General features: G+C 43.7%; 1 protein-coding gene across 3 annotated transcripts in view; it reads right to left on the bottom strand.

Moving 5' to 3' along the window:
• The window catches only part of MRTFB (myocardin related transcription factor B), a 213,420-nt gene extending 195,571 nt beyond the window's left edge, over positions 1–17,849 (bottom strand). For 2 of the 3 annotated variants that reach the window (XM_064295613.1, XM_064295614.1), the window contains exon 1: positions 3,156–3,208. The gene's annotated coding sequence lies outside the window, so the exon portion shown is untranslated. Of the gene's footprint in view, positions 1–3,155; positions 3,220–17,805 lie in introns of those variants that run through there. The other variant, XM_010597295.3, reaches the window with a different exon arrangement.
• Positions 17,850–25,392: the final 7,543 nt, after the last annotated feature.

The raw sequence follows: 25,392 nt of genomic DNA, 5'->3' as shown, positions 1-25,392 counted from the left end.
CCTTTTCCTAGGCTGCAAATAACTGTGAAAACAATTCCTATATGAAGCACACATAGAACTCTTTAACTAGATTTAGTATCTTACCTAGTTCAGATTCTTACTTTACCCTTAACGGCAACAACAAAAACAAACAAAGCAGATTTAAACACATGATTTTGAAAATAAATGGGATGTAGTCCAAACCAACAGTCCAATCAGAATATCATAAAAAGCTGTTATGGTGGCAAATGTCACTACAACTACATATGTCTAGATGTAGGTGCCTATTAAAAAAAAAAAAAAATCACAGATGCTAGTTTTCTCCTCCAAATTAAAAATTAAACACTTTTAATTTACATTAAAAGCATTTCAGAAATAATTAGTGAGTTCAAGTGTATCTTAATTTTAATTTAACAATGATACAATATATACCAACCATTTATGCCTTCAAAAATGATTTGAATATCTGCCATATACATGCCAGGTACGGTATTAGGCACTGGATATAAACTGGTAAATAAATACACTTGGTCCTGCCTCAGTACCATTCCATCTACAGTATTAACCTGGAGGGAAAAGAAAAGCACCCACACGAAGGGTTAATTTACATTATAATAACATGTATTTTATGTCTGGGAAAAAGAGGTCGATTGTAATTGACTTTTTATTAAGTCAAAGAACAAACAGTAGGTCGACAACAAGTGTGAGAGTTTCCTTAAGTAATTCTTATTTGATTGAAATAAAATCTAAAACATAAAATTAGAGATCATTCATATGAGAAAATGGTAAAATCGTTTGGCAAGAAGAGATTCAAGGTCAGTATACATAAATTTACACGCGAACTCAAATACTTCACAATATTCCATAAACTCCTAGGTTTGTCAGTCATATTTTATATGCTATTTTGAAACTGGTATCTGTTATGGACTAAATCATGTCCCCCCAAAATATGTGTTGTAAATCCTAACTTTTATGCCTGTGGTTATAATTCACATGGGAATGGGTTGTCTTTGTTGTGTTAATGAGGCAGGATCAGTGTAGGGTGTATCTTGAGTCAACACCACCCCCACCCCCCCACCCCCCTGCTTTAACAGAACAGAAATTTATTTTCTCACCACTTAGAACTAGAAGTCTGAATTCAAGGCACCAGCTCTAGATCAAGGCTTTCTCTCTGTTGGCTCTGAAGGAAGGTCCTTGTTCCTTGGTTCCTTTTTGATCTTCATGGGGCTTGGCATCTATCTTCCTCTTTCTCTGCTTCCTTTCTTAATCTGCTCCTTTTATACAGTGAAAACTGTGAGAGCCGAAATTCAAGGGGGCTGCCTTGTTTTTCTCGGTCTCGAAAGTTTTTTGCCTTTGACGGGATGCAGTCTTACCACGTTTCTATTGCTTGTTTTAGCAAAAAATCTGAGTTTTCCTTCTCTGATAGGTTTCCGCCTTACACAGATTCCAGCTTTCCCAGATTTACTGTATCTCAAAAGAGACTGACTCAAGAAACACCCTACCCTAACAGAGTCAATCTCTTTTGAGATATAAAAGAGGTTAAACAAATGAGCAGAGTAGATATGAGGGAAGAGAGATGCCAAGCCACAGGAAGGTCGCCCAGGATCAGACGTTCAGAAGAGACAAGGACCTTCCTCCAGAGCTGACAGAGACAGAAAGCCTTCCCCTAGAGCCAGCACCCTGAATGTGGACTTCTAGCCTCCTAACTGTGAGAAAATGAATTTCTGTTTGATAAAGCCACCTACCTGTGGTATTTCTGTTACAGCAGCACTAGATAATTAAGACAACATGCGTGTCTGAAAGACGTTAAGAAATTTGCTTTTAATGCTTCTTTGAGCTCCCCCTATACATGTATAAAAAACAAAGGTCTTGTTCTCTATAGAGGAAAACTTTCAGTATTCAAAACAACTGCTGTTAGTTGACCAATAATTTTTAAATATTCAAAATGAGTTATCAGGACAATAGACCTAAAAACAAATAAATCAACATATTTTAACATTTTCAGCGCATTTAAAGTTCAAGGAAGTATCTCACTCACACATGAGAACCACAGGCATGTTCAATAAGGAAATTCTTCCGTCAGTGAGAACATCAAGAGAAAGAGGCCTTTGTACACATAAAAGGTTTCTTTCAATCAAAAATCTTGCTATCACAAAAAGATACCATTCTTCTCCTGTTGGAGTGGCAAAGATTAACAAATCAACAAACCCCAGTGTTGGCAGAGGTCTGGAATAGGACTCTCATGGACTTTGGGTAGGAGTACAGGTTGGTAGTTCTTACAGTGGACAGTTTAACCACACGTACCAACATTTAAAATGTGTATAATCTTTGACCCAGCAATTATACTTCTAAGAAGACAAACAAACAAGTTACGGTGATTTAAATACAGGGTTGATCAACACACCATTATCCACATGAAAGAAAAACTAGAAACAATCTAAATGGTCATTAAGGGAGTGGTTAAATAATGTATGGTGCTGCTCTACAATGAAATATTATACAGCAGGTAAAGTCATTATGTATGACTATGCTTGTCTTTTCAATTCACACAAAACATATTATTGAATTAAAAAAAAAGAATAACATGAATAGTGTGATCCAATTTATTTAAAATTTTGTATATAAATACTTCTACACAGGGTGGCTATGAGTCAGAAGTATGCTCGCCAAAGTATTAATGGCAGTCATCTCTGGATGGCAGATTCGGGTACTTACTTTTTTCATTATGTTGTTTTATATTGATGGAAAATTTTCTCATTATTATAAGAAAAGACAGTTTTCATTTAAGAAAAAGAAGTGTTACTAATTTACCAGAAGTGGTTTTAAGTTCTTTCAACTGCCTATTTTAAAAAGAAAGTATTCGCTGAAAGCATATTCAAATGTATATACCACCAAACACCGTATGGGTTTCTACTTGCTAGACCTCCTTCTCAGTACCATCTTTTAAAATAAAGAGATAGCAAGAATTTAATGATTAGAGGCAATGAGGATGGGAAAGCCAAGTGGCCTTACTCAAATAGCCTGTGTTACTGGCATACACCTTAATAATTCTAGGTCCTATGAACTTAAATGCTCCTAAAACAACCATTCTCTTACATCTTAAGAAAGAAGGCCATGGAACGGAAAAAAATCTTTTTCTTTTTTCTTTTTAATTGAATCATAAAAAGAAAACTTACCTCGATAAAGTATTTAATTATTTTTCTGTCTTACATTCTCTTTCTTAGCACCTTTATTGTGAACCTGAAAAAAATAAAAATTGCTTTGTAAACTACAATGAGATTCCATCTCACTCCAACAAGGCTGGCATTAACCCAAAAAACACAAAATAATAAATGTTGGAGAGGCTGTGGAGAGACTGGAACACTTATACACTGCTGGTGGGAATGTAAAAATGGTACAACCACTTTGGAAATCGATTTGGTGCTTTCTTAAAAAGTTAGAAATAGAACTACCATACGATCCAGCAATCCCACTCCTTGGATTATATCCTAGAGAAATAAGAGCCTTCACATGAACAGATATGTGCACACTCATGTTCAATGCAGCACTGTTTACAATAGCAGAAAGATGGAAGCAACCAAGGTGCCCATCAATGGATGAATGGATAAATTATGGTATATTCACACAATGGAATATTATGCATCACTGAAGAACAATGATGACTCTGTGAAACATTCCATAACATGGACGAATCTGGAAGGCATTATGCTGAGTGAAACTAGTCGGTTGCAAAAGGACAAATATTTCATAAGACCAGTATTATAAGAACTCAAGAAATAGTTTAAACAGAGAAGAAAATATTCTTTGATAGTTACGAGAGTGGGGAGGGAGGGAGGGAGGGAGAGGGGTATTCACTAATTAGATAGTAGACAAGAATTATTTTAGGTGAAGGGAAAGACAACACACAATACAGGAAAGGTCAGAACAGCTGGATTAAACCAAAAGCAAAGAAGTTCCCTGAATAAACGGAATGGTTCCAAGGCCAGAGTAGCAGGGGCGGGGGTCTGGGGACCACAGTTTCAGGGGACATCTAGGTCAACTGGTATAATAAAATCTATTAAGAAAGTATTCTGCATCCCACTTTGGTAAGTGGCATCTGGGGTCTCAAACGCTAGCAAACGGCCATCTAAGATGCATCAATTAGTCTTAACCCACCTAGAGCAAAGGAGAATGAAGAACAAAGACAGAAGGTAATTATGAGCCCAAGGGACAGAAAGGGCCACATGAAGCACAGACTACATCAGTATGAGACCAGAAGAGCTAGATGGTGCTCGGCTACAACTGATGACTGCCTTGGCAGGGAACACAACAGAGAACCCCTGAGGGAGCAGGAGAGCAGTGGGATGCAGGCCTCAAGTTCTCATAAAAAGACCAGACTTAACGGTCTGACTTAGACTAGAAGGACCCTGGAGGTCATGATCCCCAGACCTTCTGTTAGCCTAAGACTGGAACCATTCCCAAAGCCAACTCTTCAGACAGGGATTGGATTGGACTACAGGATAGAAAATGATACTAGTGAGGAGTGAGCTTCTCGGCTCAAGTAGACACTCGAGACTATGTGGGCAGCTCCTGTCTGGAGGGGAGATAAGAAGGCAGAGGGGGACAGAAGCTGGCTGAATGGACACGGGGAATACAGGATGCAGAGAAGGAGTGTGCTAACTCATTAGCGGGAGAGCAACTATGAGTGTATAGCAAGGTATATAAAAAATTTTTATATGAGAGATCCTGACTTGATTTGTAAACTTTCACTTAAAGGACAATAAAAATAAAAATAGTTACTTTGTATTAAACAACTACTTCATGTCAGGCCGAGTGGTCAGAAAGAGCCTTCTAAAGAATGTGATCCATTGCCATTGAGTTGATTTCAACTCATAGCAACCCTATAGGACAAAGAACTGCCCTGAAGTGTTTCCACGACTGTAAATCTTTAAGGAAGCTCCCGTGGAACGGCTGGTGGGTTCGAACTGCTGACCTTTCCGTTAGTAGCCAAGTGCTTAACCACTGTGACACCAAGGCTCCTTGAAGAATGTGAAGACGCAGATAAATCATAAAGAACAAAAGAAAAGTCACTAAAATGGGATGATTGGGAAAGAAAGTGAGAAGTTGAAAGTTTAAGCAAATAACGTTTCCTTAATTGTTCAAGGACCTATAAATGCTTGTATTTGACAAATATATTTGAAGCACCGCAGAAGGTTAAGAGTTGAGTCGCTAGACTCAGGACATGCCCATCTGAATCCTAGCTCTACCACTTCCTAGTTGTGTGACTTTGGGCAAGTCAGTTTCCCCATACATATAATAATAGTACCCAACTCATAGGGTTCTTATGAGAACCACCGTATATGAGGTAATCACACCAGACTTTAAAACAGTGCTTGGCACATAATAAATGCTCAGTAAATGTTAACTATTATTTTTTATTGTTATACGCTATTATTGTATAATAATAAATCCCCATGCCTCTCATCACCCATTATTATTGAAATGGGGCATAATCCTTGTCTTCAAAGTGCTTTCAATTTACAGGGTGTGATAAGAGGTAATGAGATATGTATTATAAGGCAGAAGAAAGGTCAATGTCAATTATTCATTAATTTATTTAACATATATTTGCATGCCCATTCTTTGCCAGGTATTTTGTTAGGCGCTAGGGATTCTTCCGTGCACAAGACAGATAACGTTTCTCTCTTCAAAAAGTTTCTAGGCTATCAAGGCACAAGCTACATGACACACAAGCTACACAAGAAGACAGATGTTATTTTGACTAGACTGGGACACTGGGTACCTATCCGAATGGGCAGAATTAGGCAGAATATTCCAGGTAGAAGGAACTGAGTTACAGGGAACACAGGGCTTTTGGGGAATGCTAAGTAGCCTCTTTTTTAGGATGCATCCAAGAGAGCAGTAAGTAGTAAAATAGAAAAGTAGGTGGGAGGCCTTGAATGCCAGGCTTAGTTTGTTCTCTATTCTCAAGTACATTAATTACCCTGCTTAAATTGAATAAGAGCTTCTTTTAACGGTCAATTCTAATATCTTTTGTTACTCTTTATGGTTTCTGTCTTTCGTTTTTTCTCTTGTAAAGGTAAGAGGATTAAGAGTAGGAAAAAGGAAATGAAAACAGCAACCTGACTCATGTTGGCACGGGTGCAATAATGATGGTGGTCGCTATGAGTCAGAACCAACTTGATGGCCGTGGGAGGAAAGGTGGTGGAGATGGGAAAAGGTACCATGTGATAAGTTTCATGTTTCCTCCCTTCATCTTCCCAGCATTCTCATGAAGACAGTATTGTTCCTTTTGCAGATTAGGAAACTGAGGCTCAGAGTAGTCAAATACATTCCCTGATGCCCATCCTATAAACCTAAACCAAACCTGTTGCCATCAAGCCTATTCAGACTCACAGCGACCTAACAGGACAGAATAAAACTGCCCCATGGGGTTTCCAAGGATGTAATCTTTTGGGAGCAGAATGCCAGATCTTTGTCCCACGGGATGGCTGGTGGGTTTGACCGCCAACCTTTCGGTTAGCAGCTGACCACTTAACAACCAGGGCTCCTATTAGATGCGCATTGAGCTAGAAATGCAGACAGAGAATTAAACTGCAAGCTTGACTCCCAAGGCTTTCTTCCTCTTAGCAAAAACAGACATGAGATTTTGCAAAATATAAAGTCTGTTTAAACCACTTACAACTTCAGGGTATATAAATTTCTGTATATATACAGAAATAAATAGCCTTCATACACACAATCAAAACCACTTGTGATTTTGATAAGATAAAGACGCCACTTTCAAATGGAACAAAAAGATAAAATACATAAGAATAAATTTGACCAGAAATAGGCAAAATCTATATGAGAAAAAATTTTAAATGCTCCAGAAGGACTCAAGAGTTAAACCAAACAAATGAAAAGATATATAAATGTTCTTGGCTAGGAATACTCAACATCAGAAAGATATCAGTTCTCCCTAAGTTAATTTATAAATTTAACATGATTCCCCCTCCCCATTTTTTTTTTTTTCTGGAACTAGACAAAATGATTCCAAAGTTCACATGGAAAAATAAATAAGAACTGGCAGGAAAATGAAGAGCAACAAGAGGGAAGTAGTTTTAAAGGATATTAAAACATTTTATAAAACAAATAATGTAGTACTGGCATATGAATAGAAAGACTAATGGAATTGAACAGAAAGTCTGTGGTGCAGTGAATTACTTAATGTGGCCTGTTACAAGTGTGTCTGCTTTGTATACCCAGTGTGTTCATCAAATATTTTTGTTTTCTTCACTTACAGAATACAAGATGTGAACAAGGCTAGTCCATTTTTGGTTGTAAGTATGTTTGTTGTATCGTGTTAGGCAAAAGTATGAATTTATAATTGTCTTTATTCAGAGATTATGTATGGTTTCAGGAGATGTGTACAGGTGCCAAGTTGACAAGGGGTGGACTGTGATGATTAAGATTGTGTGTCAACCTGGCTGGGCCACGATTCTCAGTGGTTTGGCAGTTATGATGTAATCTGGCAGTTCTATGATGTTGTGACCACTTCCATGATGGGATCTGATATATGACGGGATCTACTGTGAGCAGCCAATCAGTTGAAAGGGTTTTTCCTTGGGCATATGGCCTGCATCAAATATAAGTAGACATTCTGGCAAGGCTCAGGGGCTTTTGCTTGCTCTGGTTCCTGCAGCTAGCTCCTGTTCGTCTGACCTCCAATTTTGGGGACTTAAGCTAGCAGCTTGCCTGTGGTCTTGCCTGCTGATCTTGGGATCTGTCGATCTTCGCAGACTGTGAGCAAGAGCCCTGCTCTCTGACCTGCTGATCTTGGGTTCGCCAGCCCCTGCAGCTATTTGAATCAGGAGAAGCCTCTATGCTGACCTACAGGCTTGGGATGTTTCAACCATGTGAACCATTTCCTTGATATAAACCTCTCTCTCTCTATATTTATACATTTTACTGGTTTTCCTTCTCTAGAGAACCCAGCCTAAGACATGACCCTTCTAGACAAAGTTTCTGTAACTCTCACCAAATGACTGGGTGAGACTAAGCAAATAAGGTGCTTGTGGCCCACCAACGGGATTGGACAGCTTGCTAATAACGCAAATTAAGTGCATGGCATCCTTGTGGGGATAGAACCATACAAATAAGGTGTACAGAATCCTAATGAGGGAACTGGTCAGTTCTGCCATCACACCAGGCTTAAAATCAGTCACCCCAGAGGTAGAAAGTGGGGGGAACCTCACTACCACCAAGAAAGAAGAGCCAAGAGTGGAGCACGTCCTTTGGACTGGGGTCCCTGCATTGATAACCTCCCAGACCCTGGAGACAGAGAGAGACAGAGCTGTAACAGCAGAGACTGTGCAAGACAGTGAGAAGTGGCAACACAGAAACAGCAGCAGCAGAACCAGGTGACCAGTGAGAGACAGCACAGTGGGCTTCCCCACCCATGGTGCAAATCAGTTACAGTGGGTGTGCAAACCCACAGAGCAAGAGAGCTGAGACTTCAGGGAGGAGGCTTGCTGGTGGAGTGGGGTGGCTCCGGGCACTTGTCAGGAGGGCTAGGCTTGTGGTCTCACGGAGCAAGAGAGCTGAGCGCCTTTGGGCAGGAGGCTTACTGGAAGAATGGGGTGCCTCTGGGCACTTATCGGTGGCGCTAAAGAGCTTTCTAACCTTTGCCCAAGCAAGGCAGAGGCCAGGCCTGAGGGCTGAGGGTCAGAGAGAGGCCTGCCTACAGGCATGGCTGAGAAGAGGCTGTCCTAATCAAAGTACTGTATCCTGATCCTGAAGTTAACCTGTTGCTTCCCTAACAAACCTCATAATGGTGAGAACTGTCTGTGAGTTCTGTGTGGCCACTGCAAGGAATTATCAAACCCAGGAGAGATGTAGACAGTGCCATGGGAGGGATGGCTGGGATCAGAATTGGTAAAAAGGTTGGAAGGTGGAGGGAGGTGTGTGTGACCGCCACCTCATAGGGATCCACTTTGGGCTGATGCTGACAGTGATTCTCTCCCCTCCTCATAAAGTCAGAAGAGGTCAGATGCCCCCACCATGCCATTTTTGCGAAGTCCATAGGTGTACCCCAGTACATCCAGAAGTTCAGAATAGGCAGTCCAATTTACACCATATTCAAGTTATAACGAACGCACTTATGAACGTAGTGGTTTTTGTTGTTGTTGCTGCTGGTACATTTTATCAGTAATAATATGCTGCAGCACATCATTTGCTGATGTCACATTCTCAGATACAGGTTTTCAATTTTATGATTTACTGTTCAAAACACTGCCAGATTTATAAAGATACTGATTTTAAAAAAAAAAAAAAGGCAATACAAACTAAAAAAAAAAATGTGGTATTCAACTTACATCAGAACCATCTTACGAAAGAGCCACTGCAACAGAACCCCACCGTGAGTCTGGGACTGCTTGTATCATAGAAGCGTACCCAAAAGATGGGCTTTGAAACAAATGTGTAAAGACAACTGGTAGCCATGTGGAAAAAGATAAAGTTGTATCTATCACCCTGACCACAGGAATAAGTTCTAAATGGATTAAAGGCTTAAGTACAAAAATCAAACTATAAAAGCACTAAAAAGAAAAAGGGGGGGCTCAAAAAATGTTGGAGGCCTTTCTAACTATGACTCAAAATTCAGATATTATAAAAGATTAATATTTTGACTACCTAAAATTTAAAGAAAAAAAAGATAAACTTTCTATATGGCAAAATAAATTAAATTAAAACGAACAAAAAAAACCCAACAAGCTAGGGGAAATTGCAACTCATTACAAAGGGTTAATCTCCCTAGTTTATAACCTCCTAGAAATTGATAAGAAAAAATCAATACAAAAGAAAAATGTACAAAGGGCATGACAGCTCACAGAAAACAAAACACGAGTAGCCTGTAACCACAGAAAAAAATGCTTGGCCTCATTCATAATGAGAGCAATGCACATGAAAACTACACTGAGTTTTCCTTTTTCACCTATCCAACCGAGAAGAAACACAGTCTTCTGGAGAGGCTATAGAGAAAGAGCTGCTATCATTGCTTGTGGGAATACAAAATGGTACAACCCTGAAGTGGGGCCATTTGACAGAATTTATCAAAACTATAAATGCATAAATGCTAGCAAGTGGCCATCTAAGATGCATCAATTTGTCTCAACCCATCTGGAGCAACGGAGAATGAAGAACACCAAGGACACAAGGTAATTATAAGTCCAGGAGACAGAAAGGGCCACATGAAACACAGACTACATCAGCCTGAGACCAGAAGAACTAGATGGTGGCCGGCTACAACTGATGACTGCCTTGACAGGGAACACACCAGAGAACCCCTGAGGGAGCAGGAGAGCAGTAGGATGCAGACCTCAAATTCTCATAAAAAGACCAGGCTTAATGGTCTGACTGAGATGAGAAGGACCCCGGTGGTCACGGCCCCCAAACCTTCTGTTAGCCCAAGACAGGAACCATTCCCAAAGCCAACTCTTCAGACAGGGATTGGAGAGGACAATGGGAGAGAAAAAGATGCTGGTGAAGAATGAGCTTCTTAGATCAAGCAGACACTTGAGACTATGTTGGCATCTCCTACCTGGAGGCAAGATGAGAGGGCAGCGGGCGTCAGAAGCTAGCGGAATGGACACGAAAAGAGAGAGTGGAGGGAAGGTGCTGGCTGTCTCATTAGGGGAAGAGCAATTAGGAGTATATAGCAAGGTATATATAAATTTTTGTATGAGAGGCTGACTTAATTTGTAAACTCATTTAAAGCACAATAAAATTAAAAAAAAAAATTTATAAATGCATTGCCACTGACCCAGCCATCTCACTTCTAGGAATGCATTCTGCAGACATACTTACACCTATACAAAATGATAATGAGCCCTGGACTGAAAGGCTGACAGTTCAAACCCACCCAGTGACTCCATGGGAGAAAGACCAGGCAATCAGCTCCCGTAAAAATTACAGCCTAGAAAAACCCTATGGGGTAGTTCTACTCTGTCACATGGGGTCGCTATTACCCGCCCCCGCCATGTATTTTTTCCCTTCAATCAAGCTAAAGCATGTGGTTATAACAAAGCTATTTAGAGGGGTGAGGAATTAGAAGAGACTGTATGAAGATACAATGGGAAGGATGGTTTAGTCCAGTGGTTCTCAAAAGTGCGGTCCCATCCAAAAGCAAAGAAGTTTCTGGGATAAACTGAACGCTTCGAAGGTCAGCGGAGCAAGGGCAGGGGTTTGGGGACTATGGCTTAAGTGGACTTCTAAGTCAACTGGCAAAATAAATGAAAACATTATGCATCCCACTTTGAAGTGTGGCATCTGGGGTCTTAAATGCTAACAAGCGGCCATCTAAGATGCATCAATTGGTCTCAACCCACCTGGATCAAAGGAAAATGAAGAACACCAAGGTCACACGATAACTACGAGCCCAAGAGACAGGGCCACATGAACTAGAAACTTACATTATCCTGAGACCAGAAGAACTAGATGGTGCCCGGCTACAACCGATGACTGCCCTGACAGGGAACACAACAGAGAACCCCTGAGGGAGCAGGAGAACAGTGGGATGCAGACCCCAAATTCTCATAAAAAGACCAGACTTAATGCTCTGACTGAGACTAGAAGAATCCCGGCGGTCATGATCCCCAAACCTTCTACTGGCCCAGGACAGGAACCATTCCCGAAGACAACTCATCAGTCATGGAAGGGACTGGACAATGGATTGGAGAGAGATGCTGATGAAGAGTGAGCTACTTGTATCAGGTGGACACTTGAGACTGTATTGGCATCTCCTGTCTGGAGGGGAGATGGGAGGATAGAGAGGTTTAGAAACTGGCAAAACGGTCACGAAAGGAGAGACTGGAAGGAGGGAGCAGGCTGACTCATTAGGGGGAGAGTAAATGGGAGTATGTAGTAAGGTGCATATAAGCTTATGTATGACAGACTGACTTGATTTGTAAACTTTCACTTAAAGCTCAATAAAAATTATTAAAAAAAAAAAAAAAAAAAGTGTGGTCCCAGGCCCAGCAGATATCAGCACCACTTGAGAACTTGGTCGACTGGAAGGCAGTGGGTTTTGAGAACTTGGAGAATATGCAAATTATTAGGCCCCAGCCACACCTACTTAAGCAGAAACTCTGGAGGCGAGCGATCCTTGTTTTAGCAAGCCCTCCAAATCCATTGCCATCAAGTGGATCCCGATTCCGACTCACAGGGACCCTATAGGTAATTCTAATAGTCAGGTTTGAGAGCCATTGATCTGGTCGGCGCTTCTCAAATTTTCACAAGCATATGAATTGCTTGGGTGAGGACCTAGTGAAAATGCAGATTCTCGTTCAATAGGACCCGAGTGAGCCCCAGAGTCTGCATTTCAAAGAAGCCCCAGGATGCTGCTGACTTGCTGCTGATTTGGGGACCACACTTGGAGGGGCAAAGCTGAAACCCACCTGAGGACGAAGGCACGCAAACAGCTTTCATGGGGTTGAGCTGCCTACAAAACCTACCCTCAATATCACTCTGAAAAACTCCTTACACAGGTTTCCTTGTATATTAAGAGATAACATGTCAGTCCAAAAAGCAAACCCACTGCCATCAAGTCAATTTCGACCTCGCAGGGTTTCCAAGGCTGTAATTTTTATGGAAACAGATTGCCATATCTTTCTCCCGTGGGTGGCTGGTAGGTTTGAAAAGCCGACCTTTCATTTAGCAGAGAAGCGCTTTAACCATTGCACCACCAGGGCTCCTAAAGAGATACTATGTAGCCTCCCATATAAACTGTGTGCTTTACAGAGAGTAAATATATTTTCAAACACGTTTCTTATTAAAACAACAACTCTGATTTGCTAAAATCTAATTCAAGGATGTGCCATTTCAGAAAAGTTTCATTTACATGTGGACTTACAAGCCTCCCGGAATGAAAATAAAAACCAAACCATATTCGTAAACTGCCTGGTTATACTGTTTGATTAATTTTACCTCGAACACGTTAACCACACCATCTGCTCGCCACAAAAAATCACGAAGCAGTTTGTTTCTTTCTGAACGTTTTCAAAAAATGGTCCTTATATTTACAAACACTGAGTCTCCACTTGTTTTACCCGGGGGCGGAGAGCGGGAGGAGTGCTCTACAGAAATCTTCTGAGTACAGCATTCTACCTTAGATGCAAGTATCTAAAAATACTGTATATCTCCATTTTGAAAGTTATCCAGTGGATAAGGTTTTTGGGGTCAAACACTAATCAACGTGTGGAAAATTTCATATATACCCCATTTCACCGATTCTAAGATGCCATCGATTTCAAGACACACTATTATTTTGTGATGTTAAAAAGAAAAGCTGCCAATTAAACCACAACATGCCAATTTTAAGATACCGTCCCATCTCAGATGTGCATCTTAAAAATCAACAAAATACCTTAACTATAAATCAGACACGACTGCTAACAAAAAGGTTGGCAGTTCGAATTTGCCAGGCGCTCCTTGGAAACTCTATGGGGCAGTTCTACCCCGTCCTATAGGGTCGCTATGAGTTGGAATCGACTCGATGGCACTGGGTTTTCTGGGTACAAATCAGAGAGTATACTCCTACTACCCATTGCCTTTTCATTAATTCCGACTCATAGCGACCCTACAGAACAGAGTAGAACTGCCCCATAGAGTTTCCAAAGAGCGCCTGGCGGATTCGAACCGCCAACCTTCTGGTTAGCAGCTGGAGCTCTTAGCCACTACACCACCGCGGTTTTCCAGAGAGAACAGTGTAGTAAATTAATTGGATTTATTTTTATTCTAGTTAAGGTCTTGAGCCTCTCAAGTGTCAAACTCCATAAAGGTAAAGATCGTTACCCATTCAACAATGTATCCTCCATGCCTAGAAAACTGGAACAGTTTTGGCATCTATGAAATTCATACATAATTGGTTCGTTTTTATACAGGTGAATGTAAAATAAAATAGCGACAAAAAAAAAGTGACCTCTTTTACCCTGAAACATGATACTACTTGATCAAAGTAATAAAAATTACTCTTACTTCAGAAAGCCTTCCAACTCCAAAGTATTTGATATATCTATCTCTGGACAATATATTCTTCTACTTTGACAACAGCCTTTTAATTACATGTTTATTTCCATAGCACCTTTCAAAAATAACAAGCAATGAACGATAAACAAACATCTTACAAGCAATTTATCCATTCAACAAAAAGGGGGAAAATAAACTTCCTTTCCAAATTTAAACAAGAGTTGAAGAAACATATAATGTTAAACTATGCCTATATCATAACCATAAGTTAAACCTTAACTCAATTTTCGTTTTCCCCTAAGCAGCAAGACTAGGCAAGTTTTAAATGAAAAGACAATTTCTAACAAGTCAGGAAGACTGAGGGCATATGTGATTATAGATTATTTTAATTTTCATCTTTGTACATACCTGCATTTCCCAAATTCTCTAATATGAATGCTAGCAATTAAAAAGTGATTATACTAATTTGCATCATACTGAACTCAGACTTTTCAGTTATTCTACACGTTACTGCTGTCGCTTTCAGCTCCACGCTAATCTCAAATTGCTAATTGTTTCAAGTGTTAAGTTGTCAACATTTCTAATAAGAATTTCCATTAAACACATCAAAGGCTTCAGGCAGGGTATTAACCTTGCCTTTCCGCCTGTGATTGTAGAATAATCAATAAAAATGTCACTAGACAAGAGCCTACCTTTTTTGTATGTCAGACACTTCAGAAAGAATAGGAAAAAAAATTTTTTTCGCCAACAAATTTTAGCGTCCATTAAATTCTGCCCCCTTTCCTTTTATACCTGGCTAAATAACGGAGATTATTCTGTAAAGGGGTTCTCAAGGGGGCTGGTACTGTCTCCTAAGGGATATTTTTAGTCATCAAATGACTGAGGGACCCCTGGCATTTAGCGTTGGTGAGCAAAGGATGCTAGACTTCATACACTGCATAGGACTCATCTGCATAATGAAGACTCATCCGGTCCTGAGAGTCCATCGAATGTCCAGCCAGATTAAGCCCACTACAAACTGGCATTACTTTAGAATAAAAAACAAACCAAACCCAGTGCCATCGAGTCGATTCCGACTCACAGCGACCCTATAGGACAAAGTAGAACTGCCCCATAGAGTTTCCAAGGAGCGCCTGGCGGATTCGAACTGCCGACCCTTTGGTTAGCAGCCGTAGCACTTAACCACTACGCCACCAGGGTTTCCGACTTTAGAAAACTGGAAAGTCTTTACAAGAAATTGTGGGAAAGCCCCAGTAATTTAGGAGAAGGTAGCTAAAGCGAGGAATCTTTGAGTGGTGCAAACGGTTAAGCGCTCGACTGAAAGACTGGCGGTTCAAACCCACCCAGAGGAGCCTCGAAAGAAAGGTCTAGTGATCTGCAGTTCTATTCTGCACACGTGGGACCGTCATGAGTTGGAATTCGTTCAACAGGAACAAACAGTAACAGCAGCTAAATCATGGGAAGCGTATACAGAAAAAGGAAACTGAAAATTAGTGATCATTTTGCCACACCACATTTTCTGCTCAATCAACGTTGTAAGTGCAAAACTGTTACAGTACATATAAACGAGTGAGATATTGGTACTGCATCCAAAATTTTCAATCTTGTTTATTATTATTTATTATTAATAAACTACTGTTTATTCACTGTTACTGACAATAGGCAGTAGGAATTCAGCAAATTCCCTCAAAGTAGCACAGCCCCGTAAAGTTTACAAAACAAAAAGATGCTCTACAATGTAGTATGAAATATGGCATCCATGGGTGGTTTATTATGAATATTATTTATGTGCTGTTTGAGACAGTCTGTAATTCATCTTGACATGTTATCCCTACTTCAACTTACGTTCCTTTTCAAAAAAAAAAATTATCATAAATGGGTTATTGCAACACCAGGTTTTTTCCCCCAGTGTCTATTTCTCTGCTCTTTCATCTTCTTGTTCTTGTTTGAAATAGTTTTTACCTCTTCAACCCAAACATATTCACTAAAGCTGACGCAAGCACCTTAGTACATGTTGTCTTCTACCACAGTGGTGCTAACCACTTACATACAGCAATGCACGCTATATATTGTTCTCCTTTTATTTCTCCCTTATATTTAAGTTAGATGCCCTGGTGGTGCAGTGGTTAAAGCGACAGCCCGCTAACAGAAAGGTCAGTGATTTGAAACCACCAGCGGCTCTCTGGGAGAAAGATGTAGTACTCTGCTTCCGTAGAGATTTACAGGCTTGGAAACCCTAAGGGGTTGCTGTGAGTCGGAATCAAGTTGACCGCTGTGGGTTTTAATTATCATACTGATTTTTAATTATGGGCACACTGCACTGTGGTTAGTTTGCCAGAGTTGGTCCCAACTCATGGAGGCCCCAAGCACCACGGAGCAAAACACTGCCCAGTCCTGCACCATTCCCATGATCGGTTTTGGATCAGACTATTGTGATCCACAGGGTTCTCACTGGCTGATTTTCACAAATAGATTGCCAGGCCTTTCTTCCTAGTCCATCTTGGTCTGGAAGCTCCAAGGAAACCTGTTCAGCATCACAGCAACACACAAGCTTCCACTGGCACATGGGTGGTAGCTGCCCATGAGGTGCACTGTCTGGGAATGGAACCTGGGTCTCCCACATGGGAGGGGAAAATTCTACCACTGAACCACCGATGTCCTCCCAATTATGTGTATCCAAAATATCCAAATCCATTGCCGTCCAGTCGATTCCAACTCATAGTGATCCTATAGGGCAGAGTAGAATTGCCCCATAGGGTTTCCAAGGAGCGCCTAGCGGATCTGAACTGCCGACCTTTTGGTTTGTAGCTGTAGCTCTTAACCACTACGCCACGAGGGTTTCCAATTATGTGTACAGCTAGGTTATATTATTTGTGAATTTCATTTCAGGGTAAGAAGTAGGCTTGGTGGGGGGGAGTTCTGACAGGGTTGAGAACCATGGTTTTAAAGAACAAAATCAGTGCTTAACACAAATCAAACTTAAAAGTTCCCTTTGTTTAAGGCAAGCCCTGGGCTCCAGTGATCCCACTTGCATTGGGCCAAACACCCACCCACTGCGCACACCTACTGCTCTAAGCCCACCTCTGCTCTGGCACAGAGCGAAACAATGGTTTTTGAGCACTCTGGGGTCAGGGACCCTTCTGGGAATCTGACAAAAGCCGCAGACCCACCACCATGAAACTCACATAACATGTCGCATCCGATTTCATGGGGCTCCCAGGCACACCCTCTGCAGCCCAGGAAAAGAACTGGATTCCCAAGAAAAGAACTCCAGCCCTGAGAGACTCGGAGTGGGGGTGGGGAGCAGGATGGGAAGCTAGGAATGGGTGCAGGCTCCAGAGTCAGTGTGCCTGGGTTTGAACCCCAATCCCACCACTTCCCAGCAGTGTGACTTTGGGCAAAGCGCTTGACCTCTCTGTGCAGCATTAGGGTGAAATCGAGCAAGTAAAGTGCCTGGGAGACAGTAAGGGCTCAATAAGTGGTATTGCCACGGCCAGCAGCACCATCTCCTCGGCGCTAACCCCGCCGCCGGGAGACACTGAGGTGGGCCCCCGGGTCGCCCCCGAGCGCGGGGCCGGTCTGCGAGGGGGACCGGCCCGGGTAGCCCTGCGGCCCCGGCCGGGCCGCCCCGCCCCGCGCGGGTCCCGGACGGCGCGGACGGGGCGGCTCCGCTGCAGCCGCGCCGCAGGGCGAGCTGGGGCGGCCGCCCAGGACACGGGCCGCCCGCCCGGCCCGCTTCCCCGTCCGCCCCTCGGTCTCCGCCGCTCTCACCCCCGACTCAGCCCCCAACTGCCGCGGCCGCCGCCGCCTCCCGCAGCTCACCTCCCGGGCCGCCGCCGCCGCCGCCGCCGCCGCCGCTACCGCCGCCGCCGCGCGATCTCGCGAGACTTCGCTCCCCTGCGCTCCCCCGCGCTCCCCCTTTCTCCCCGCAGCGCGGCGCGCGCGACCCCGGCCTGGAGTCGGCTCTGCCCTCTCCTCAGACGCCGCTCCAGCTTCACCGGCAGGCCTAGCCGGCCCGACGACACCCCGCTCTCGCCCCTGCATCCATTCTGCCCACCCCCGTGACAGCAAAGGGTTAAAACCCAGGTGCGAGACGGCCGCCTCCTCTCACCTGGCCGGCGGGGTACGCATGCGCATGCCCGGGGCCTGGGACCTGAGAGGCTTTGCAAAAGCTTTGACAACAATGACAACTGTAATCGCAGCAGCCTGCCTTTGAGGATTTACAGCGTGCCCTGCACTTTTACATATTTCCTTTGGTGCTCACCATCCCCTTAACATCCTCCCCATTCCAGAGAGGAAGAAACGGAGGCTTGGCAAAGTTAAGTAACTGTCTCCAGGTCACATAGCTAGGAGTTGACAGAGGCAGGATTGGAATCCGGGGTTGTCTGACGCCCTAGCCAAATGCTCCCCTGTTTTCCCGCCTCCACTGACAACCCCAAGCTCTGTCCCTTGTCACCTGAGAGCGCGGTGTCTCGGCCCTGGTCCTCACTTCTCCACAAAGGTCTACAATCCCTCTGCACCAACTTCGTAAGGCCTCCCTGTGCCAGACCTATGCAGGCCCCTACAAATGATGTGACTATTTTTATTCCGTTCTGTCCCCACTTCAGACTGATGGTAGTGAGAACAATAGAATGGGACACAGAATGGAACCAGACGCACATGATGGTAGGGACCAGAGAGAAAGGTGTGACTTCCTTCTGGGAGTAAAATCTCATAATATGCACAAATAATTGTTTCTAAAGAAAAGCTGGCATTTATTGAGGGCCCATCAAGATTGCTACCAATCTTCTTCCCCACTAAGCAATAGGCAGACACTCAGGAAAATGAAGGACCTGACCTAAGGTTCCATAACCAAACCTGCACCCATCAAGTTGATTCTGATTCATATGTGTCTGTGTGTGTCAAAGTACAGCTGTGCTCCATAGGGTTTTCGATGGCTGAGTTTTCAGAAGTAGATCACCAGGCCTTTATTCCAAGGTGCCTCTGGGTGGACTCGAACCTCCAACCTTTTGGTTAGCAGCCAAGTGCATTAACTGTTTGCATCACCCAAGGACTCCAGAGTGAGACAGTATTTGCACCTCGGTCTGAGTCCCAAGCCCAGCACTGCCTTGCACTAATTTTCCACGAGCCGGCTAGTTCATGAGGGCTGACAAGCTACTGTCAAATTGAGAGCACTGGAGGTTGTACTTATCCCTTCACCAGGGTCCGTAAGGGCTTATCAGCCCACCTGACAGTCACAGCAATGTCAGCAAACATTGGCCGCCCCACTTTAAAATGTTCACTCCCTCCAGAAACAATCCCACTCTCTACAGACCAGAGCTACGGGTGCCCTGCATGTGCCAACATCACCTGACCCGCCCCCCCATAGGAGAAATGAGAGAAGAAGGGAAACCACACCCTTGAATGGCCAGCTCCAAGGTGCCAAGCACTGCTCCAGGTTCTATCCATATTAACTCATTTAGTCCTCCCAACAACTCATGTGGGGGGTACCAAAAAAATCAAACCAAGCCTGTTGCCGTTGAGTCGATTCCAACTCGTAGCGACCCTAGGGTAGAACCGCCCCATAGAGTTTCCAAGGAACGACTGGTGGATTTGGACTGCTGACCTTTTCATTAGCAGCTGAGCTCTTAACCACTGCACTGCCATTTTATAGGTGAAGAAACTAAGGGCCTAAGAGGTGAAATAACTTGCCCAAGGGCACAGGGTTGGTAAGTGGCAGGGTTGGAGTTTGACCCCGGGTCAGCCTGCCCCCAAAACCACCAACTTTGGCCTTAGTGACCTCCAAGATTCTTCCCAGCCAGGACAGCCTATGTCTTCGTGAAGCTATAAAAGCTTAGGGATTCGCTGTGGTCAGGACTCCAGCCTAAGGTACTGTATGTGCTCATCTGGAGGACTTGGCCTCAGCACCCTCTCTAGAATAAGGATATTAATAGGTTTGGGGGAGGATTAACTGAGTTAACACAGTAAAACCTGTAAAAACTAGAACCTGTGTAAGACGGAAACCTGTCAGAGAAGGAAAACTCAAATATTTTCCACTAATAGAGAACGACAGAAAAGTGGTGACTACACCCTGTCAAAGGCAGAAATCTTGCAAGACCTGTAAAAACAAGACAGTCCCCTCGAGTTCCGGATCTCACAGGTTTTACTATATATGTGAAGCATGTAGAAAAGTGCCTGATACAGACTAAGCACTCAGTAAATTACAGCTGTTATTACCATGGGTGGGTCCTTTGTGGTATTTTATTCTTTCCCCATTTCCCAATATAAACTCCAAATCAAGTTGGAGGATGTGACCTTATCTGCTCAGACATGGGAAATAATATGTTTCCAACATCCTGCAAACAATAAATGTTTCTTAAATGGAAAAAATTACCCTACCACTTTTTCCAAATTGTGGAAGGAGACCGTTCTCCTGAAGCTCTGATGGGCAGTCACTTCTCACTTTTCTGGGAGACTGGCAGTCTGTTTAATAAAGGGTTCCCTTTATATAGGAAAAGCCACCCAAACAGTTTCTGAGGATGTGACTCCTGAAAGTCACTTTATAGGCAAAAACAAAGACAAAGAAAATAATAACTAAGCTGAAACTTTTTAAGATAATTTTGGCGAGATGGGGGCAGTTAATACCACAGTGATACCATGATTGGGAGGACGGTTTTTATAGGAACTGCAGCTGCTACCACCCTCAGGCCATGTACCCCAAGTTCATGCTTCTACCCTGACACAAAGCATGTTATATGTTCCCATCAATAGCAATGGCTCGCTGGGAAAATGAGTCTCCCCAGGGCAGGCGTAGGCATAGGAGAATCCATAGGGAGCATTAGTGTTTGACAAAAAAACAAGGTAATTCAAATTCACGCTCCTAAGGCCCTAAGGTATGGTTTTCAAAAAGCACTATGGAAAGGCCGGTCAATTCAACAGGAATTTTATAAATGCCTGTAATAGGGTTTTTGTAATGCTCTTTCATTGAATAAAAACTTATTAAGCACTTAACCAAATCAAACCGAAGCTGTTGCCCGAATCATAGCGACCCTACAGGACAGAGTAGAACTGCCCTACAGGGTTTCCAAGTCCGTAAGTCTTTAAAGAAGGTGTCACATTTTTCTCCCCTGGAGTGACTGGTGGGTTCGAACTGTTGACCTTTCAGGTAGCAGCCTCTGTGTCACCAGGGCTCCTTATTAAGCACTTCCAAAAAACAAAATCAAACCCATTCCTGTTGAGTCGATGCTGACTCATAATGACCCTATAGGACAGAGTAGAACTGTCCCACATGGTTACGGCTGGTGGATTCAAACTGCCAACTTTTTGGTTAGCAGCTAAGCTTTTAACCACTGCACCACCGGGTCTCCTACACTTAAGCACTTAAGTAACAGTTTTTTTTTTTTATTATGTTAGTATCAGTAAACAAGACAGATATATCCATGTTGTCATTGCATGTATGGCCTAGTGGGAGAGAGAGATGTTAAACAAATAAGTGTTGAAATATAATGTGATAATAAAATGAAAAAGAAGAGAAAACGACAAAAAAAAAAAAAAAAAAAGCTAGATGGAGGACCAGGAAGCAACCTGGTTGAACTGAGTTCTGAAGGATGCCTTGGCAGGGACTAGGCAAAGAAGAAAGGGGAGGGCACTCCCGTACATGGGGAGGGCACGGATCAGTGAGGACTAACTAACGCCAGTTGCTGTCGAGTTGACTCTGATTCATGGTGACCCCATGTGTCTCAGAGGAGAGCTGTGCTCCATAGGCACAATGGCTGGGTTTTTTGAAAGTAGAGATCACCAGGTCTTTCTTCCAAGGTGCCTCTGGGTGGAGTCATACCTCCAACATTTCAGTTAGCAGCCAAGCCTGTTAACCGTTTGCACCATGCAAGGAGGGGAGGCCTGAACCAGGACCTAAGAGGTGTCTCTCAGACAGGTATGCACCTTTAGCACGTGGAAACAAGTGGAGAGGAAAGAACAAAAATGGAGGCAAAATGTGTTGTGGAAGATACCGTTGGCGATACTCATCCTGCCCTGTGGATAAATCCAAGCTCATTATGGAATTCTACCACTTCTGCCCTGGAGTCCCTGGGTGGTAGAAACAGTTACTGCACTCAGCTGCTAACAAAAAGGCACCTCGAAAGAAAGTCCTAGTGATCTACTTCTGAAAGATCAGCCATTGAAAACCCTACAGAGCACAGTTCTACCCTGACACACGTAAGGTCACCCTGAGTCGGAATCGACTCCATAGCAACTGGTTCCCCCTCTACCCCACCAGTGCTTCTCTAAGGATGGGAAGGCTGTACTGGACAAATATATTTATTTGAGGAAGTCTCTCATTATAAGCCCCAGCACCCTGGAATAGAAATCAGCAACCAGGAGAAGGGATATGACGCAAGCCCTGCCAGCTGGAGGCACCACAGGAGGACTGGATTTGGAAGTGAGCAATGTAGGCCTCCGCTCTGTTGATGTGACCAGTGGCAGAAGTAGCAGCTTTGGGATGGCGGCTGCAGGGCCAGGCTCCCAAGGGAGAGGGGCATTGGCACTAACAGTAGCAGTGGTTGTGGTGGGGCCAGCTCCTGGCTCTTACACGTCAGGGTGGCAAAAGCAGCCGTGGTGGTTGGCTCACTCTGCCAGGCCAGCAGTGCGGTTTGGGGCATTTTTCCTAGAAGCTTAGCCTCAAGTTCTTTTCTTCAGCCCTCCCAATGATTCTGTGGGATGCCTGGCAACCTTTCATATATTCCACTTTCTGCTTACACTAACCAGTACTGCTATGCAAGAGTGCGGACCCCTCAAAGGCCAAAGCCAATCAGAGCCAACAAGACTCAAGAAGGACCTGCTGGGAGGGAAAACTTCTCTACTGTAAGAGAGTCCCAGGAAGCCAGCTCGTTCTCCCCTGCCTACATGGAGCATCAATTGCCACCAATGGCTCCTCTCAGGACTGTGATGAGACCGAGTCTTAGGTGAGGGCATGCATGGCAGAGAGGAAAGCAGAGAAGCCAACAGATTCTGACTTCTTGACATCACCAAGCTGCTGGACTACCCCAGACCCACAGGGCGCTGGATCTTCCCTTCCCTGAGCTAAGGCGGTACTTAAGCCAACTTGAGCTGGGCTCACTGTTCCTTGCAGCCCCAACATTCACAGTGGTACACGGAGGAAGGAAGCAACTTAGAGAGCACAAACGTGCCTGCTCCCTGGCTATGTCAAGGGCCAGCCCCAAATCCTGTGCAACTCTTTCAACCTCCCTCCTTCTTCCCGTATAAGTTCTTCTCAGGTAAACTCTGTTGTTGTTGTTGTTAGCTGCCACTGAGTCATCCCCTGATCTCATGGCAACCCCATGCACAATGGAATGGGACAAGATGCTGCCTGGTCCTGCACTATCCCGGTGAGCGGTTGTGGATTGCACTGCTGTGATTCATAGGGTTTCTATTGGCTGATTTTTGGAAGTAGATCACTAGACCTTTCCTCCTAGTCTGTCTTAGTCTGGAAGCTCCCCTGAGACCTGGTCAGCATCATGACGACACGCGAGCCTCCCCTGACAGATGGGTGGTGGCTGCGCATGAGGTACATTGGTGGAGATTCAGACCCGAGTCTCCAGGCATGGATTCCACCACTGAACCACCCCTGCCCCCATGTAAGCTCTTTGTTGTTAGCTGCTGCTGAGTCAGTCCCCAGCTCATGGCAACCCCATGTACAACGGAAGGAAAACGCCCAGTCCTGTGCTATTCCATGATCAGTTGCCAATCGGACCATTATGATACATAGGTTAGTCCTACTCAGTTCCAAGCACTTTGCTTCTGAAAATACATCCTTCTTGGAGCCTTCCTACCCTTTGACTTACTCTTTGATGGGCATAAAGTGGTTCTGTTACTTGCCCAGCTCACACATCTGGTAAGCGGCAAAGCAGAAGATCTGAAGGCAAATCCCAGACTTTAACAACGAAACTTTAATGCCATGTGCCATCCAGTGTCATTACATATTTGTTTTTCTAAAGTATGGCTTTGAGCCGGGGAAAAAAAAATGAGCTCAAATCCAAATATTTGGTATATGGCCTTAAACAAGCTTCTTAAATATCACTGTGAAATGGAGTTAATAAGGCCAGCTTCATAGTGTCTGGTAGTCATCTAAAAGTCCCTGGGTAGCACTCATCTACTAACCTAAAGGTTGGCAGCTTGAAGCTACCCAGTGGCACCACAGAAGAAAGGCCTGGTGATCTGTTTCCATAAAGATTACCACCAAGAAAATCCTATGGAACAGTTCTACTGTGTAACACATGGGGTCACCATGAGTCAGAATCGACTCCATGGCAACTGGTTTTTTTGTTTTTGTTTTTGGTAGTCATCTCAGCTGTCCACCAATTCTTTCTGGCTCCCCCCACCCCCCACACTGGGCACATGTGGGATTACACTTCCTGCTCCACTTGGTAGGGTCATGTGACACGTTCTAGCCACGGAGTGCAAACGGAGAGAGTGCGTGTCACTTCCTGGCCAGAGCATTTAATGCCAGTGTGAGGCCATCTCGTTGAGGGTCTTCTTTTTCGCTGACCCTCTACTTTACCAAGCATGATGTCCTTTTCCAGGAACTGCTCCCTCCTGATAACGTGCCCACCTTCATTACTATGGACCAATTATGTGATAGAAGAGTAGAGCATGATCCCTGCTCTTGATGGCCACATAGACTGGAGGAAGACAGACGCAGAGACAGAAAAATTACAATACAAACGTTATCACACCATGGTACAAACCAAAGTAACTGCTATCAAGTCCATTCTGACTCTTGATGACTCCATATGTGCAGAGCAGAACTGCTCCATAAGGTTTTCAAGGTTGTGACCTTTTGGAAGCAGATCACCAGGCCTGTTGTCCAAGGTGCTTCTGGATGGGTTCAAACCATTGGTCTTTCAGTTAGTAGTTGATCACTTAACCATCTGTGCCACCCAGAGACTCCTACAAACATAGTAAAAAGTGATCTGAAATCTACAAAGTCAAGTGAGAATATGTAGGAGCTTTATGAACTATGGAAACCCTGGTGGCATAGTAGTTACGAGCTAAGGCTGCTAGCCAAAAGATCAGCAGTTCAAATCCACCAGGCGTTCCTTGGAAACCCTATGGGGCAGTTCTACTCTGTCTTATAGGGTCGCTATGAGTCAGAATCGACTTGATGGCAATGGGTTTAGTTTTTCTTTTTTTGGTTATGAACTATAAAGCTTTATGTGTAATAGAAAGAGGTGGGCATCCTGACAAATCCATTTACCAACTGTGTTACCTGAGACCAGATACTTAAGCTCTCTGAGCCTCCATTTCCTCATCCTAACACATTGAGTATGATTTGTCTCTCCATTTTCCAGATATGAAATTTCAAGCTCAGTGAAGTTCTAAAACCTAGCCCATGGTCATACAGCTAATACACGGCAGAACTGAAATTCGTACCCA

The sequence above is a fragment of the Loxodonta africana genome, chromosome 12 (genome assembly GCF_030014295.1).
Source record: "Loxodonta africana isolate mLoxAfr1 chromosome 12, mLoxAfr1.hap2, whole genome shotgun sequence".
In the NCBI taxonomy this organism is placed as follows: domain Eukaryota; kingdom Metazoa; phylum Chordata; class Mammalia; order Proboscidea; family Elephantidae; genus Loxodonta; species Loxodonta africana.
Note: the sequence above shows the minus strand (reverse complement) of the source record. Positions and strands in the feature narration are given on the sequence as shown.